This window comes from Sciurus vulgaris (genome assembly GCF_902686455.1).
Source record: "Sciurus vulgaris genome assembly, chromosome: 8".
Classification (NCBI taxonomy): Eukaryota; Metazoa; Chordata; class Mammalia; order Rodentia; family Sciuridae; genus Sciurus; species Sciurus vulgaris.
Window position 1 is genome coordinate 127,322,800 of NC_136468.1, and position 17,980 is coordinate 127,340,779.

The 17,980-nt window shown below is 33.3% G+C and overlaps 1 pseudogene across 1 annotated transcript; it reads right to left on the reverse strand.

Moving 5' to 3' along the window:
• Positions 1-6,344: 6,344 nt before the first annotated feature.
• On the reverse strand, positions 6,345-7,480 carry LOC306667943 (ras-related protein Rab-12-like; annotated as a pseudogene). The gene has a single exon. The product of its transcript is annotated as a ras-related protein Rab-12-like (transcript).
• Between the last annotated feature and the right edge of the window lie 10,500 nt (positions 7,481-17,980).

The following is a 17,980-nucleotide window of genomic DNA, read 5'->3' on the forward strand; positions in this document are numbered from 1 at the left end:
TATTTATTTATTTTTTGAGTTCCTGTGGGCTTTTATTGAGATAAATTAACAAAAATCAAGATTTAACCAACCATCCTTTTGAACCTTATAAACTCAATTGAGACTGTGGTCCATACGTGTGTACATACAACATAACATACCCCATCAAAAACAAAGTCCCACTAGAACACTTGCCAATTAACAGAAAGCCAATTTTCCCTTTCCACAAATGTTTTCAAATTTGAGTTTCCACCATTCACTTCTCAGCAGAACTGGTCTCTCGTGGCTAGGGACATTGGAATTTTCTCCCATTTTTATCAAAAATAATATTTTTTCAAGATTATTTTGCTTCAAAAAAGAAAGAAAGAAAGAAAGAAACAGGGAATGACTTTGTTTTGTCTAGGCACTCTAGCTTTACCCCACAGTCAATGGTTAAAAAACAGTAGCCTGTGTATTAAGGACCCAGCCCTACTCCCTCCCTTTCCCTGCCTGACATTGTCTACTAGAGAATTTAAATACACTTCTGTTGGAATCTGTCAGCTGTGAAACAGCAGATTCCAGATGCCAGGCTAGCTCCTCTGACCTCATGAACTTTGAACAGTTACCCTAAAGATGAGTTTTAGATCAGAGAGAATAGCACTTCTATTGGAGTTTAAAAAATACAATAGCCTATCATTATGAACATAAAGATACACAAGTTCACCAAAGTCCACATTAAGTTCACGAAAAAACTGACTTACTTAAGGTTCCCAAAAGGCCAATAATTTTTTGGATTTGTTTCATGTATTTTAAGGCTTTGTTGCTATATGCATATATATTTATATTTGTTATGTCTCTCAATACTTTTTATCATTATAAAGTACCCATCTTGCCAGGTACAGTGGCAAATACCTGTAATCCCAGCAGCTCAGGAGGCTGAATCAGGAGGATCATGAATTCAAAGCCAACCTCAGCAAAAGCTAAGCAACTCAGTGAGACCCTGTTGCTAAATAAAAAAACAAAATAGGACTGGGGATGTGACTCAGTAGTCAAGTGTCCCTGAGTTCAATCCCCAATTTAAAAAAAAAAAAGACAACAACAAAAAACTGTCATCTTTCTTGTTACTAACTTTTTTAAATCTTAATCTCTATTTTGTTTCTATTAATTCAGCTCATTTCTATTACTGATTGCATGACATATCTTTTTCCATATTTTTAATTTTAACCTATTTTATCTTTGAGTTTAAAGTGTATTGCCTTAAAAAGGCATAGAGTTTTATCATGTTGCTTAGTCTGTTCTTATAGGTTGTGCTTCTAGCTGGAATTTTTAACTTCATTATTTTATTTAATTATATATGTGCATACATGTGCATATGTGTATCTATATACAAACATACATCACATACAAATCTACATACATTGTAAATTTTACTATTTAAATCATTTGAAGTGTACATTCCAGTGACAGTACAATCAGAATTTTAAATTATCTTAAATACCTCATTCCAGAACCTTTCTATCACTGAACAAGAAATTCCCAAACTTTCTAACCAGTTATCCATTATTCCTATAGTTCCTGGCTACTATTAGTTTGCTTCAAGTCCCTTTGGATTTGCCTATTCTAAAATTTTCACATAAATATTCTTATAAGATGTGGTCTTTTACTTCGTCTGGCTTTTTTCATTTAACATGTTTTTAAAGTTCATCTATGCCGTAACAATTACCAGTATATAATTCCTCTTTGTGACTGAATAGTTTTTCACTTTGTAGATACACCACACGTTTTTATCAATTCATGAGGTGATGGACTTGAAGTTGTGTCTTTTCTTCAGTTGCTATGAATATTGCTCATATGGGTGTTCATGTATAAAATTTATGTTTAAAATTGATTGTCAGATCTTTGGGGTATAATTATGTATATGATTGCTGGATCGTATTGAAGTTTTGTTTAACTTGTTGAGGAATGTCTAAATTGTTTTATTTATTGAATGTAGTATTTAACATTCCCAACAACAATATATATAGGCTGTAATTATTCTACATTCTCATCAACAAATGTTATTCTTTTTATTTTTAAAACCATAGCCATCCTAGTAAATAGATAATGATATCTTATTGTGGCTTAATCCATGTAATTAATAATAAGGGAACACTTATGTCTATAATTTTATTGCTTATTTTGATATGCATTACATATTTTTATCACCCTACTATTCCTTTCTTTTGTGTTAAATGAATATTTTCTAGTGTGGTATTTTAATTCCCATTTGTTTCCTTTTCTACATCCTTTTCACTTAATTTTTTAATGGTTTACATGGGGATTACAACTAAGATCGTAAGCTAAACCATTTCATTAATTAATTAATTAGTTAATACTAACAATTTAAAAAGTATGTAAATGCATTGTCATCATGTAGTTGTCCCCTTCCCCCTTTCATTGGTGACATTATACTTTTTGAAACTAGATCATTTTATATAATACACTCAAAATCAAAGAATTGTTATTGCTTTATGCAGCTATTGAAAAATCAGTATTAGAAAAAATTACAAATAAATACACACTTACAATGCCTCTTACATATAACTATGTAGAAACTGCCAGAGATTTTTATTTTCCTCAGTAGATTTGAGTTATTAACTATGTCTTTTCATTTAAAACTGAAGGACAAATTTCAGTACTTCTTGTGAAATATGTTTTCTAGCAATTATTTCTCATTTAAAGTTTATCTAAAGAATGTATTAATCCATGTTCATTTTTGCTTTTATTTTATGGAATTTCAGTTGATATTCTTTAATTTAAAAAGTTTTAAATATTTTCCACTAACTTCCTTTTCTTGTTTTCTTTTATTCCATAGTGCAAGGATTGAGCCCAGAGACTCGCTCATGATGGGCAAGTTCACTACCAAGATGTAAATCCAGCCCCTCCCTTCCCATTAAATTCTACAACTGCAAAATTGCTTGTAGGAATTTCATTGTTGGTTTTACTGAGTGTCCCTTGAACATAAATTAGTTGTTTCTTTCTGCTTATATATTATCTTTCTTTTTTTTTGACTTTGAAGAGTTTGGCATTGATGATTCTAAGCATGTGCCTCTGAGTTTATTTTATTTAAGTATGCTGACTTTCTTGGATAGGTAGATTAATGTTTTGCATCAATGTGAAAAAAATCTGATCACTATATCTTTAATTTTTTTTCTATCTGCTGCACTTGATCTTCTCCACGACTCCGCTTTATGTTAACATTCTTGATGACTCTTCATATGTGTCTGTTAACCACTTCTTTCTTTCTTTCTTTCTTTCTTTCTTTCTTTCTTTCTTTTTGAACTTGGTAATCTCAGAACTTTCTTCAAGAATGTTGATATTTTTCTGCCAATTTTAATATGCTTTCGATTTCCTCTAGTGAATTTTTCATTTTAGGCATCATTCTTCTTAACTGAACAGTTGCTCTTTGTCTATTTTTGTGGCTTCTGTGTCATCATCCAAACTCTATTTGGTGATATTTCGTTTTCACACTTTCCATCAGTTCTCTGGATATGGTTTCCTTTAGTTGTGAACATATTTATTGTCATGGGTAATTAAAAGTTTTGTTTAGAAAATCTAATGTCTGGGCTTTCTCAAAAGACTGCCTATTCATTGCTATTTTCCTCTTTTATCAACATAATTCATAATTTTGTTGGTTATATGTTGAAAACTGTACATCAAAATAAAAACATGGCAATTCTAGAATTTGGTTTTCTCACTCTGGTGCTATATTTGCTACTGTTGCTGTCTCTGTTCTGGTATTTTGAGAGTTGTGAAAATTTGACTCTGACAATTTTTTTCCAGAGTTTCTATTGCTTTTAAAGGAATAATAATTTTTGAAGCTTTTTATTCTGTCATTCCAGAATTGGTTCCTGCTAAGTTTTGTTTCTTTGTTTTAGTTTGCTTTTTCTTGCTTATGTTAACAGCACTATTACTTGAATATAGTAAAGCATACACTGTTAGATATGAATAAGTAGTTCAATATAATTTGATTCATTCTGTTACTCTTTTTTTTTTTTTTGTGGTGCTGAGGATTGAATGCAGGACCTTGTGCATGCAAGGCAAGCACTCTACCAGCTGAGCTATATCCCCAGCCCTCTGTTACTCATTTTTATGCTACATATATTTTCAGCTTCTTGATAGTTCCCTTATTTTAATTTTCAGATGTTATATATATATAATATATATTTTAATGTCTTAAAATAATGAAATCTATTTTCATTTAAGGTCGCAATTTCTGCTCAAAGTAACTTAAAAAAAGAGAATATTATTTTTAAATTATAAAATACACATATTTTTAATATTCAGTCCTAAGAATAAGCTAGTATCTGTTGGTTCTTTTATTTCATATCAAATACCTCTATTCTTCTATTAGATGAAAACAACCTTGCATTATTTGCTCTATATTTATATAAACCTAATTCAATTTTGTTGTTTCCCTTCATATAAAAAAGTAATTGTATGAGTAAAGGATCTTGACTGCTAGTTTATTTTTGTGAACTCACTTAATGATGCTGTGCATTAATATTTGTTGCTTAACTTTGGTAATTTAAAATATTTGAAAACTAATAAGTAATAACTATTATTTTTGAGTTCTTACTATAAGAACCTGATAAGTTATCCCATTCCATTGTTTAGACCTTAGTATTTTTCATTGGAAGTAAGGATCATCGCAGAGAAGATTAGAAAATGGAGACTGACAGATATTTAACTTTTGATGTCAACACAGTTGGTATGTGTGGAAGGTAAGATTTACTCCTGGTCCTCTCTGACTTCAATGCCTATACTTTAATAAGTATCATTTACTGCCCTTCTGGGATTAATGATTTGCACTTTCCAAAGGGGAATGTTTGTAGCAAAAATTATAATTGATTCGTGCTCCTTTTTACATTTTTCAAATCCATACTTAAGTGTTAGAATAATATCTATAAAGAAATATGAAGATGAATTAGGAAACCCCTAGTTCATTCTCACATTAATGTCTAACTATGAGGGAGTTGTGAACAATGAATGCCATTGTAGTTATTTCAGAAAAATAGCTTCCCCCTTAAGAATATATCACTGGAAGCCAGTGCATTCTTTTGTTGAAATTGTGTAGAATTTTCATATTTTCAAGAGATTACAAGTGTGTGTTTTCTAAATTTTTATCCTAACAGTCATATTACTGGGTAGAATTTATAAAGGAATCAGCAGGCATCATTTGTAATTGTGCTGATTAATTTTGAATATGCTGCAATAACATTGCTCGATACTTAAGGGTTAGGCTCCACATGAAGCATTAAGATTTCTTAACTCTGTTGGTGGCTTTCGAAACTGAAGAGTGTTTATATGCATCTATCTTTTTCTCTTTCTCTATCTATATATAACATTATTATGAATTCAGTTATTACAGCATTCAGAACTTTTCACAGAATTCAAACATAAATATATAATTTTAAACTTAAAATTACTAACTCTCATTCAGATGGCTATCTAAGCATTACATTTAAAGCATAGGTTGAAATATGTTTCTTCCATTAAATTTTTAAAAATGGCTGGCTGACTTATGTATTCTACATCTCCACAACATATATAGTTTGAATCACAAATGTTTACCTAATACCACCTTGGTTCCTATAAACATCCACTATCAAGGAAGGGAGAAAAGCTGGTTAAAATACGAAGTAGGTGTATAATCTACAACAAGGTTTTAAATCTAATCAGTATCATCCATGGTATATACTAATAATATTCTGATATTTTAATATGCTGCCTGAGGTTTTCTAAAAATTTATACTTTTTTTTACCTTGACTAAACAAAACAGTGCAGTTTAATAAAAGATATACCAAAGATAGAGTTCACAAATTCATTATCAGACAAAATAAAAACAAAAATAAAAACAAATATTGAACACAGTCTATGCTTAATAGGAATAGGCTTCACCATAAAGGGGAAAAGTTTTATCATTACAAAGATACAGAATGTTTAGGCAAATACATGTATGTTCTTTGATATAATAAAATGTATCTCTTTAAAATTCCTTTAAACAGGATTTGTTTAGGACAGCGGTGTTGTTTTAAAATCTTTTTTCTATAGTTTCAAAAACACTTCTTTCTTGAATCTTGTTGTTCTTAAAAGCATAGGGTACATCTATCAGGAAACCATGAGAGATTCTGTGGCCTCAGGACCAAGTCAAAATAACCTCTAACTAGGAATATCCTATCATTACAGAACATTAATAAATAACCTTCAACAACAGCTATGAATGGAGCTTTGCTTTATGGCAGAAACACTCCAAAGATGCTACAGCTGGGGAAATGTCTTGTAAATAAAGAAAAAAGCACTTAACATAGTTTATTTTTTCCTCAAAAGTCATTAGTTTTACAAATTTTCTTTAAAACAGTAAGCAAAGCACCACATTCTCTCTTCTTATCAGAATATCTTCTGTCCTCATAGTATAATTAACAAGGACAATTATATTATTTAAGAAACATTATACTTTTCATCTCTCCCATTCTTCATATTAGAAGTACTATATTTCCCAGTGTATGCATACTAGGGATGAAAGAAATATAATTTGGAGGGAAATATGTAATTTATAATCCAAACTTCCCCAGGATTGCAAATTTGCATATTTACAAGTTAGTGTATAGCTCTGACTTGGATTACAAAGTGCGAAAGGAAATTGTCAAAATGATTGTAGTGCAGATTAGAATGTGTTTTTCCCTTCTTCAGGAATCATTTCCACCTTGTCTCCAAAGTAGCAAATCAACAGCATCTGACACGCGGTCTTGGTGGAGGCAATTCCGGTGGGATTTTAGGTTCTGGTTGTAATGAGAGAATGCTATTGGACAGCTCATTCCTTAAAATATCCAGAGGCATCTTTTTCAGAATATCGTCAACAAGTTTCAGAAATATCTCATCCACATTGAAGTTGTCCTTGGCACTTGCTTCACAGAATCACATCCCAGTTATCTGCTGTGCAAACTTTTCACCTTGCTGTCTGGTGATTTCTCTGTCTGTTTCACAGTCCAACTTATTTCCAACTAAGAAAAGTTCAGCATCTTCTGAAGCATACTTATCAATCATCTTCATCCATTTTGGCAAATCATCAAATGTCTCCTGCTTAGTGATATCATACACTAATATGATCCCCTTGGCACTTCTGTAATAAGCTGAGGTAATGCTGTTGAATCTCTCCTGACCTGCTGGGTCCCAGATCTGTAATCGAATTTTCTTTCCTCTTAGTTCTACAGTTTTGATTTTAAAGTCAACACCCACGGTGGACTTGCAGGCCTCGCAGAAGGTGTCGTCCGTGAAACGCTCCATCAGGCTGGTCTTTCCCACCCCGCGGAATCCGATGATGATGACCTGCAGCGTGAAGTCCGCCAGCCTGGGGGGCTGTTTCCTCCGGCGCGCCTGGCCCCCGGGCAGCGCAGGGGAGCCAGCGCCCAGGCCGCCCCGCTGCTGCCCCCGGGCCCGCTTCTGCAGCGTGTCGCAGGGATCCATGCAAGCATACGGATCGCGCCGCCCGCCGGCGCCCGGGCCGCGCGCCTCGGGCCCGGATGACCCCTGGGCCTCCGCCGCGCGCGGGGCCTCGGCCCCGACCTGAGCTCTACGTCGGTCCACTCGAGCGGCCCCGGCGGCCCACCGGCTCAGAGCTGCAACTGCGCCGCCGGCCGGATCCCCGCGTCCCGCTCCCTGCCGCCGCCGCTGGCACTGGGAGAGGAGAAAGCAAAATTCATACTTAAGTGCTTTTTCTGTAATAATCCTTGAAGCTCAGAGGAAACTATGACAGATGTAACTACATTCATCTCGAAGACCAAGAGACTAAAGCATAGATACCAAGATATGCAAATATGTTTCATTCTTAGTAATGTAATCTGGGTCATAAATTTTTTAGCTTTTTTCTTTTGTTACATGATAGTAGAATGTACTTTGACATGTTATATATACACAGAGTATAATGTATTCTGATTAGGATCCAGTTCTTGTGGTTGAACATGATGTGGTGGGCCACAAATTTTCAACTATACCCTTCTTATATAATATATTATATATATATAATATAATATAGTATATAAAATATATATACATAAATGTATATGTATACATTTATACATATATACACACCAATGAATATACCTACATGATTATTTTAAATATATGCATATATATATATACATAATATGAACAAACCAGAAAATTCATACACACTTCCATTCATATTTAAACCTGCTATTATACTTAATAGGTAATATATTTAAATTCGTATTCATGTTTAGAATAGACAGATTTAGGACACTAGAAAAGAGGAGAAATAAGTCGATTGCTAAGACAGAAGCAAATGGGTTGGCTCTGACATCTCTAAATTGTTGTAAAAAGCTGTAGCAAAGCACATGAAAGCTTTGTAAACAGAACTTCTAAATCTATACTGGGAAGAAGGACATTTGAAATGAGAGATTTAAAGGAGCCAAGAATCTTGAAGTAGGTTCTACTGTATTACAACAGGCAATTTTCATAGGGACAAATAAATCTATGAAACACTGCAATTTGAGGACCTTTTCCAATGGAAGGTCATTATTAGTCCTATAAAAAGAGTTATGGTAACATCTATAGGCAAAACACTATCTCCCATGTCTTGATAACAAATGCTATTTCTTGTTTTATACAGTAGAATGTAAACATGATGGAACATTGCTAATCATAGTTTACCTTATTAAAAGTAGTGTAAAGTATGTCTCCTTTAATTGCCCTAATGACGTGCTATAGTTCATTGTTTTGGATTATTATTAAAATAAAATGATATTATGGTAGAAAATAAACTAATGAAACAATTCAACCTTTGGAAAGGAACAGAGAGAGTTATAAGTTGATGTATGCAAACACTTATATACAAATACATATATATATTTATATACAAACAACATGCATGAAACATATATTTGAGTTTCAATGCAAATTATTTCTGTAGAGAAAAGTGACTGTACTGTCAAGGCCATATTTACTGTGAAAGAGTGAATCAAACATAACTAAATATTTGAGTCATCTAATTATCTTTGTTTTGAACCTATTTTGTAGAAAACAATTTTTTGGTTATGCATGGTTTTATAACTAGATTTCTCTACAGAAAAAAAATGTAAATTTGGAACTGATTTCACATATTCTATTTTTCTAAGACATTTCCTGATTGTTTTAAATCAACATGTCTGTCATACTGATATCAACCCCAGCCTCCAGGGTACTCTAATGTAAAGTATATAACCTCAAGGATTCCAGAAATCCCTGAGCATTAACAAAAGAACAACTTTGAACTTCAAAGCTGATAGACACAATGTTCTAAATCTCTAGAGGATGCCACAATCATCTCCATCTCTCTCCTTTAAATGATTCCCAAAATAGTGGTTTTCTCCTGTTTATTAAAGGAGCTACAGCACACAAATCTTATAGGGGCCCCATTTTTATTTCAGACAAATGAGATACAGGAATGACGGCAAAATTGAATGCTACAAAACTTCGGATAAAACATGCTTTATTTTTGTCAAATTGCAAAGCATGGACCTTATAGCTGACTAATGAGAAATTTTATCATTGCATTTTAACTCATAAGGAAATGGATGTGTACCATGAGGCTTGTTTTGGAGAATACCTGTAGTTTCCTACAATTACACAAAGTAATTCTAGAAATAATTAGATCATAAAACAGATGAAACAGCAAAAGTGGGATGAGATGAGCAAAGATTTTTATGAAAACAGTATATACAGAAGAACAACAACTCTGGGGATCTTCTTTAAAAATGTAGTTAGTGATATTGTCACTATTCTTAGAAGTTTTAAGGATTCTTAGACATTATTTTTAGGAAAAATTCATATTCTAAGGAAGATCCTCACATTCTTAAATGTTATTACTTGAACCAAGTATCTGGCCCATTACTTTCTAGTTTTTCGTATGAAAGAGAAAAATAAAATCATAAATTTAAAAAATAATTAAAAAAAAAGAAAATCAAGAAAAGTCTTGCTTGCCTATAAAATAGAGGCTAACCTAAAAAATAGCTGAGAGAAAGAACAAGGAGTCCCATCAAGATGAGGAAATTTTAATTACAAAGGGTGATACATGAGGATGATAATGAAAGTGCGATCAGGTAGGACTTGTTCCTAGTGCTGCAAATTTTAACAACTGAAGTCTGTGGTATTGGGAACAGATTTTGAAGCATCCTCATGAAACATTCTAGTCAAAAAAGCAGATAATTCATGATTATAGAGAGGTCTCCTGCATGCAACTCAAAGAAACCCTTACCAGTAGAAAAACATTTCTGAGAATTTCAATTCAGTAATTCACATTACTCATATAAGTAAAGACTTTGTCCCAGCTGTGATAATTATGAAACAATCACCAAGAACACAATTAGCTTGCTCACTGTCAGAATCATTAAGCTTTATTTCATATCTTAGTGTGAGAATATGATATGCACCATAAAGGGGGGCATTACTATCTAAAAGGTTGAGATATAGACCTCTAACTACACCTCCAGTTCTGTGTATGTGCATGTGTGTGTGTGTGTGTGTTTGTGCCTGTCTGTGCCTATAAAATTATCCTAGGGAATTTTATTTATAGAAAAATTTATAAGACAGATCTGGTATGGCCTGATCGGCCACACCCCCTTTCATTTAAGAAGAGTATTGGCTCTTGTGTATTTATTGATTAGATAAGTTTATTCATAATTAATTGATTTATAGCCAACATCATCCTCTGGCAGTTAACTCTTTTCTCATCTATGCAGGGCATGGCAGAAACCCCTACAAGATACAATACCAAAGCTACAATACATGCAATAAATCATTAACAAGCTCATCATCATTTAAATGAAAACAAAACAAAACTTCATATTGGTGAAAAACATTGTCAAAGAATAAGAGTACAAGCCACAGATAAGGCAAAATGTTTGCAAAATATAAATCTGATAAAGGACTGTTATCTAAAATATGCAAATAAATCTTGAAGCTCAAAAAGAAACATAACAAAATTAAAAGATACACAAAATATTTGAAGAGTCACCTCAGCTAAGAATCTACAAATTAGCATAAGAAAAATAGTCAACATCATGTGATATCATGGTATTGCAAATTAAAACAATCAAACATCACTATGTATCTATGTAGAAGAAGCAAAACCCAAAACAAACCTAAATGTTATGTGGAAAGTGAAGCAAAAGTAATCACTATTGTCATAAAACTCTAAAGTAGTACAGTCACTTTGGAAGAGAGTTTTAAAATTCTTACAATACTGAACATGCTTTTATAATAAAATTCAGCAATTATTTTCATTGGTATTTACCCAAGAGAGTTTATGCTTACATGAAAACCTGCATCCAAATGTGTACAATAGCAATATTTGTAAATTGCCAAAACTTGGATGTAACCAAGATGTTCTTCAGCAAGTAAATTAATGAACAAATAATGTTATATTTATACAAAGGAATATAATTAAGTGCTAACAAGAGATGTATCTTCAATCCATCAAAAGACATGGACAAAATTTAAATGCCTATTACTATGTGAAAATGTTGATCTGTTAAGGCTATGTGCTTTATGATCCTGACTACTTGATATTCTGGAAAAGACAAAACTATGGAGATAGTACAAAGATCAGTCATTCCAGAGGTTTGGGGAAAGGGAAGAATAGGTGGACCACACTGGACTTTCAGGGCATCGAAGCTATTCTGCATGATACAATAATGGTGAACACATCAGTACTCATTTGTCAAACCCACAGAACACACAAGACAAATCCTTTTGAAGATTCTAGACTTGAGTGACAATGGTCCATGTTACAAATGTATCTTTGTGGTGTGAGATGCCAATATTAGAGAAGATTGCAAGAGTATAAAGGCAGAAATTTATAGGAGGTCTATACTTACTGTTCAATTTTCCTTTGATTCTAAAACTGCCCTAAAATTAAGTTTACAGTACATTTTTTTCTTATTAGTTATACATGACAGAATATATTTTAACATGTATACATATATGGTGTATAACTTCTCACTTATCTGATTTTACATGATGTACATTGGTCATGTAAACATGTGCACATGAGAAAGTGATATCTGATTCATTCTACTATCTTTCCTATTCCCATTCTCTGTCCCTTCCCTTCATTCCTCTTTGTCTAATTCAAACTACTTCTATTCTTCCCTACCAGCCACACATATTGTGAGTTAGTATGGGTGTATCAGAGAGGACATTCAGCCTTTGGTTTTGGGGGGTTTGGCTTATCTCACTTAGCATGATATTCTCCAACTTCATCCATTAACCAGCATATGGCATAATTTTATTTCTCTTTATTACTGAGTAGGATTATATCGTGTATTTGTACCAAATTTCCCATCTGTCGAAGAGTACCTAGGCTAGTTCCATGGTTTAGCTACTGTGTATTCAGCTGTTATGAACACTGAAGTGGCTGTGTCACTGTAGTATGCTGAGTTTAAGCCCTTTGGGTATACATAAAAGAGTAGAATAACTGGGTCAAATGGTGTTGCCATTCCAAGTTTTTTGAGGAATCTGTGTACTGCTTTCCAGAGTGGTTGCACCATATTGCAATCCCACATGCATGTATGAGTGTACATTTTTCCCCACATCCTTGCCAACATTTATTGTTACTTGCATTTTTGATAAATGCCATTCTGACTGGAGTGAGATGAAATCTCAGTGTAGTTTTAATTTGGATTTCTCTAACTCCTAGATATGTTGAACATATTTCATATATTTGTTCCATGCAGTTCCTTTGCCCATCCATTAATTGGGTTATTTGGTTTAACATCTTTTGAGTTGTTTATGTATCCTACCTAAAGTGCAAGAGGCAAAGATTTTCTATCTTTGGCATTAGACCAGAGACCCTGTGCCTAATAGAAGAAAAAGTAGGCCCAAATCATGTCAGCTTAGGAACTGATGGCCTTATCAAGACTCCTAAAGCACAAGAAGTAGAATCAAAAAATCAACAAATGGGATTGAATCAAACTAAAAAGCTTCTTCACAGCAAAGAAAACAATCAAGAATTTGAAATTTAAGTACATTCTTAAAATATCTGTTTTGCATCCCCCTTAAATAAAACTCTTTTGAAACTTTATAACATATTAACATAACAACTGGATTTCCATGAACACAATTATAAAATTTTATCATCAAAATTTTGCTTTTGATAGTGAAAACAAAATATTTTATGAGTGCTCAAAATAAAAGATTGACAATTTCAATTATAGTTATATACATATGAAAAACAGTGTTAGCATTATAATTAAGTATTCACATCAGAAATATTTATTACATAATTGTAAGTAAAATTATAAAATACTATATTGTCACAATTCACAAATTCTTACATATTACATTCATGCTGTTTCATGAATGGTGGCTTAGGAATGTTATTTTTTTTCCCTTTATCAGTCTAAATTTGCTGAACAACTTATACTCAGTGCATACAATTTTCTAATTAGAATAAAGTGTTTTTAAATTGCACTGGTCTGAACTTTGCATCATTCCAGACTCACACCTTCTTTGTTTTTTCTTTGTTCTTTACTGAGCCTCACCAATACTCTGAGTCCTCCTGAGTTTGCATTCTTTCCTTCCACTTCTGCATATAACCAGATGACCATAAGAGAAAGCACATGGAAGCAGTTATGAACTAAAGGGCCAGAACCATTTTGAGAGAATGACCTTTTGGTTCTGAACATATGAGAGCCCTTCTCATGAAGTTAAATTAATTTTGTGTTGATGGCTCTTGCTTTCCTTCTTCTGGGGTTGTTCACCATTGATGTCAGAACTCAATTATTATCATTATTATTAATAAAAAATTCAATAATCCTGTGCATATTTTTCTTCAGAGAGTTTGGTCACGGAATCATCCTAAAATCTAAGAATTCTGTGGTTGAATAAATATTCCTGTATAGCCAACTGGGTAAAGTGCTGATCTATATAAATATCATTTATCAGGCTATCACAGCCCAAGAAAAGATCTATAACTTGATAAGCATAGTTTTCTTGACAGGTTAATTGATATTTGAATGTCAAATGACTGAAATATAAAAATTCATGGGCTTATACATTTATTAACATAAATGTATTTCTTCTGTACAAATAACTACACATATATACATGTATATATATTTATATTATCAGGATATATATATATATTTAATTCATGTAAAAGTAAATTCAAGGAGGTAATGCCTTTTTTCTATTTGCTACAAATAAAACAGTTACATACTATGCACAATATTCTGTAGCTTCTTTTTCCAAAGAATGATAGTGATATTTTCATATTGAGTTTAATGAGTTTTCTTATTTTTAGGCATAAAATGCTATTATATTGATATATATTAAATGTGCACCCATGCTTAAAGTGGAATTATATTTTTGATATTATAAACAATGTCATAAATTACTTTTAGCAGTTCTTTTTGAAAATGCATATGTGTCTAAAAGGCAATTTTTAGCAATAAAATTATTGAGTTTATAATGCATTTTAACGAGTGATTATTCAAAGAAATTCTATCTAAGTGTACTCTTATCAGCTACATATGCTTTTTACCCCATGAACTTTTCCTTACATACCCCAACATAGGGCATTGTCAAACTTTAGGATCTCTGCCACCATAACTGGGGAAGGTGGTAGAATACAATAGCTCCCATTCATGTCCATATATTTATTTTTCTATTGGTCCAATTAAAAATGTATTGGCAGGAGCACATCGTGTGTTTAAAAATGAGTTCGTTTGTGTAGAAGAAGCATTGCTTATAATTTTGGGGTGGGGGGTTAATGATTTTTTTTCCTGTTGGTTTATAATTTAAGTTATAGGTTTACAACTGTAAGAGAAATAAGTTGTACCCCATTTGTTTACAATTAAAATAATTTTAAAAAGTAATCAAACAACATTACTCTATGTAAATTTATGATTACACAAATGGTATGCCTTTATGCCATGTACAAGCAGAGAAACAACATGTATCCCATTTGTTTACAATAAAAAAAGTAACCAATCTATTGTTTATAGATTATCAATTCAAGTCATGATTATAAAGCTTTTCTCAATCTGAAATTATAAAGTAACTACTATTATAATACTTATATATGTATATATGTATTATTTTTTAAGATAAATCACTAAAAGGAATTCATACTTTTGCAACAGATGATATATAAAACAATGTTTGCAGCTACAGTATCCATAATAGCATATAACTGAAAACTATTCTCATAGCTGTCAAAAATAAGAATGAATACATACAATATCATAGAGTTGCTGATGAAAATTATTTTAATGAATAAATTTGAGCAGCTGTAACCATCACTATAAATCTCTCAAACACTGTTGAGATGAAGTTTTATTTATTTACTTATTAATTTCAAATAATCAGGCCCTATACATCATACACATGATGCAAAGAACCAACCAATATGATATCTAAGTTTTTAAAAATTTTTATTGTTCATTACAGTTTCACATATTAGTGGGAATTGTTGTTGCATAGTTACACATGTACACAACATAATTTGACCAATTTCATTCCCAAATACCTTCCCTTTCTCTCCCCTCCTCCCATATTATTATAAAATTGTTTTCTTTTAATACTTTGTATTCCTACCCTTACTGTCTTTATTTGAATAATTGACTATGTCATAAGGTTTGTTTTTCTTTGTATGTTTGTCTTATTTCTTGTAAAATAGGTAACCAATTTCCCATTCTTTTCTTTATTTCACTTAGTTCTAGAGCATATACATATATATATTTTGCAGTGTTTCCTGATTGTTGCGTATCTGTTCTGTTGTCTTATTTATAAATGTGATTGATTAATTATTATTAAATTCAAGGTCCTACATGTATACTTTATTTTTTTCTGTTCCAACAAATTTTCTTCAATATCTTCTGTTGTTAGTTTGGCCTATACTTTTTCTCCTCTATTCTTTTTTTCTCCTCTTTTTGGAATTATACAGGAGCTCATTTTTTAAAAAAAATTAACTAATACTCATTTTCAAGGCAGACAAAATTTTTCTGGTCTACTTTGGAGGAGGTTTCTGAAAGATGATGAAAATCTAGAACACTATTCCAAGTTTTGCTGTTTTGCCCAAGGAAGTTTTCTTTTGACCATTTTTGTGTTCTGCAATTTTAACTTGGTTCTTCTAGAGAGAAAAAAAATAAAATGTGTTATTGCTGATCTGCTTCCAGGACACACATTTTTATTATAGATTTATATATTTTAGGCCATGCAGATTCCTGTGATAAACAACAGAGCCAGCCCTTCACGGTAAGGAAGTTTATTGCTGCCAGCTCTTTCCCTTCTTGGAAATGCTTATATTTCTCTATGACATGTGTGTCCTCTCAGGTTCTTCCTGCAGGATCCCTCTCACCTGTGTCCATCTATACCTTTATTTGGTGTGTAAAGAGTGTCAATTTTTCTAAAACTAGAGCTGTTGTTTCTCCTGTTTACTTAATTTCTAGGATTTGAAAGGGTAAATACTGAATTTTAGTCACTGTATTCAAGACATAAATCTAACACATCTGTTTTTATGTAAGACCTGAGATGCTTGTGAGTTTTGTACTATCAGTACATTAAAAATTATCATAAATGCTTACTGTGATCATCTTCTGAAAACCATGTTACAGATTGTACAGTACATTTGAGATAACCACTTGCAAAGGTATTGTAAAAGATATCCCAAGGCAGCAATTCACATACTTGAGTTTGAGGGAAATTGTATTTCTCTCAAGAGGAAAACTAAATTAGGAATTGTATTTTTATTGAGATTATTCTGCAACTCCAGATCATCATGGGGCAGGCTTGAGTCCGGGGTTAGGGACAAAGGGTGTACTTGACCTCTCCAGCACTGCTGGAGGGCCCAGATCCTTTATGCAAATGTAGCAAAGTCCACAATCAAAGAAATCTACTCAGGGACACATGGCCATGACAGGAGAATAAAGACCAGAGCTCCTGTGCTAGGGGACCTCAGAGTGCTGAGTGCCCTTGGGGAAGTTTATCTCTCTGAGTCTTGCTTTTCTCACCACATCAGACCACCCTGGATGCTTCTGGTGGCAGTTGCATCCTTTGTCTCTGTGCCTATTCCAGGGCTGTGTCTGTTTGGTAGTTCCCAGCTTTACAGAGTGCCTACTCTGCTATCTACACAGGATAAACAATAACGACAACTCAATAATAGTAATTGCCAATTGTGGAAGTTTCTTCTAGGTCAGGCCTTGTGCACTGCATGTGGTCAGCCCCAGATCATTTAATGAACATGAGACTGAACTTTCTAAACACTTTACAGTAATTCACTCATTTAAGCCTCCCAGCACTGCGAGACTTAGAGTACTGAGTGTTCAGATCACTAAATTTATTCACCAGGTATTTTATTGAGCACTTATGTGCTAGGCTCCATGCTCAGCAATGGGGTCACTGATGAATAGAATGGTTACCATCTTGAACCCTTCTCGCTCCCATTTGAGTGGTGGGATCTGCAATAAACAAAAAAGACATCATGGATATAAAATTGGAGATTCACTTCCCTGAGGAAGTGAAGAGCAGCAGCGAGGGTAAAGGGGAGGTAGGGAGCATAGTCAGGAATGGCAGCATGGAAGGTGGTGTTTCCACAGAGGCCAGAGGGAGCATAAGAAGTCTCAAATCATGAAGGCCCAGGGAGCAGCTTATGCAAAGGCCCTGTGGTGGGAATAAGCTGATGTCACTGAGGGTCTGGAAGGTGGCCTAAAACAGTTTCAAACCCAGCACTCCCTCTGAACCTCAAGATTCCAGTGGGCACTGAGGATACTGGGCTGCTGAGAAAATCACCAGGGAGGCTAACAGAAAAGCCATACCTGGACCCTCTTCAGGGGCATCTAACAGGCTCTGTAGACATAGGGCTGGCTCGGGTCGTTGTTGTCTCCTAGGTGATAACAGTGAGGAAAATTTGGTCCCTCAGACTCAGATCTGGGTCTTGCTAAACGTTCTTGACCCAAGGACTGAGTACTTGAATATGTATTC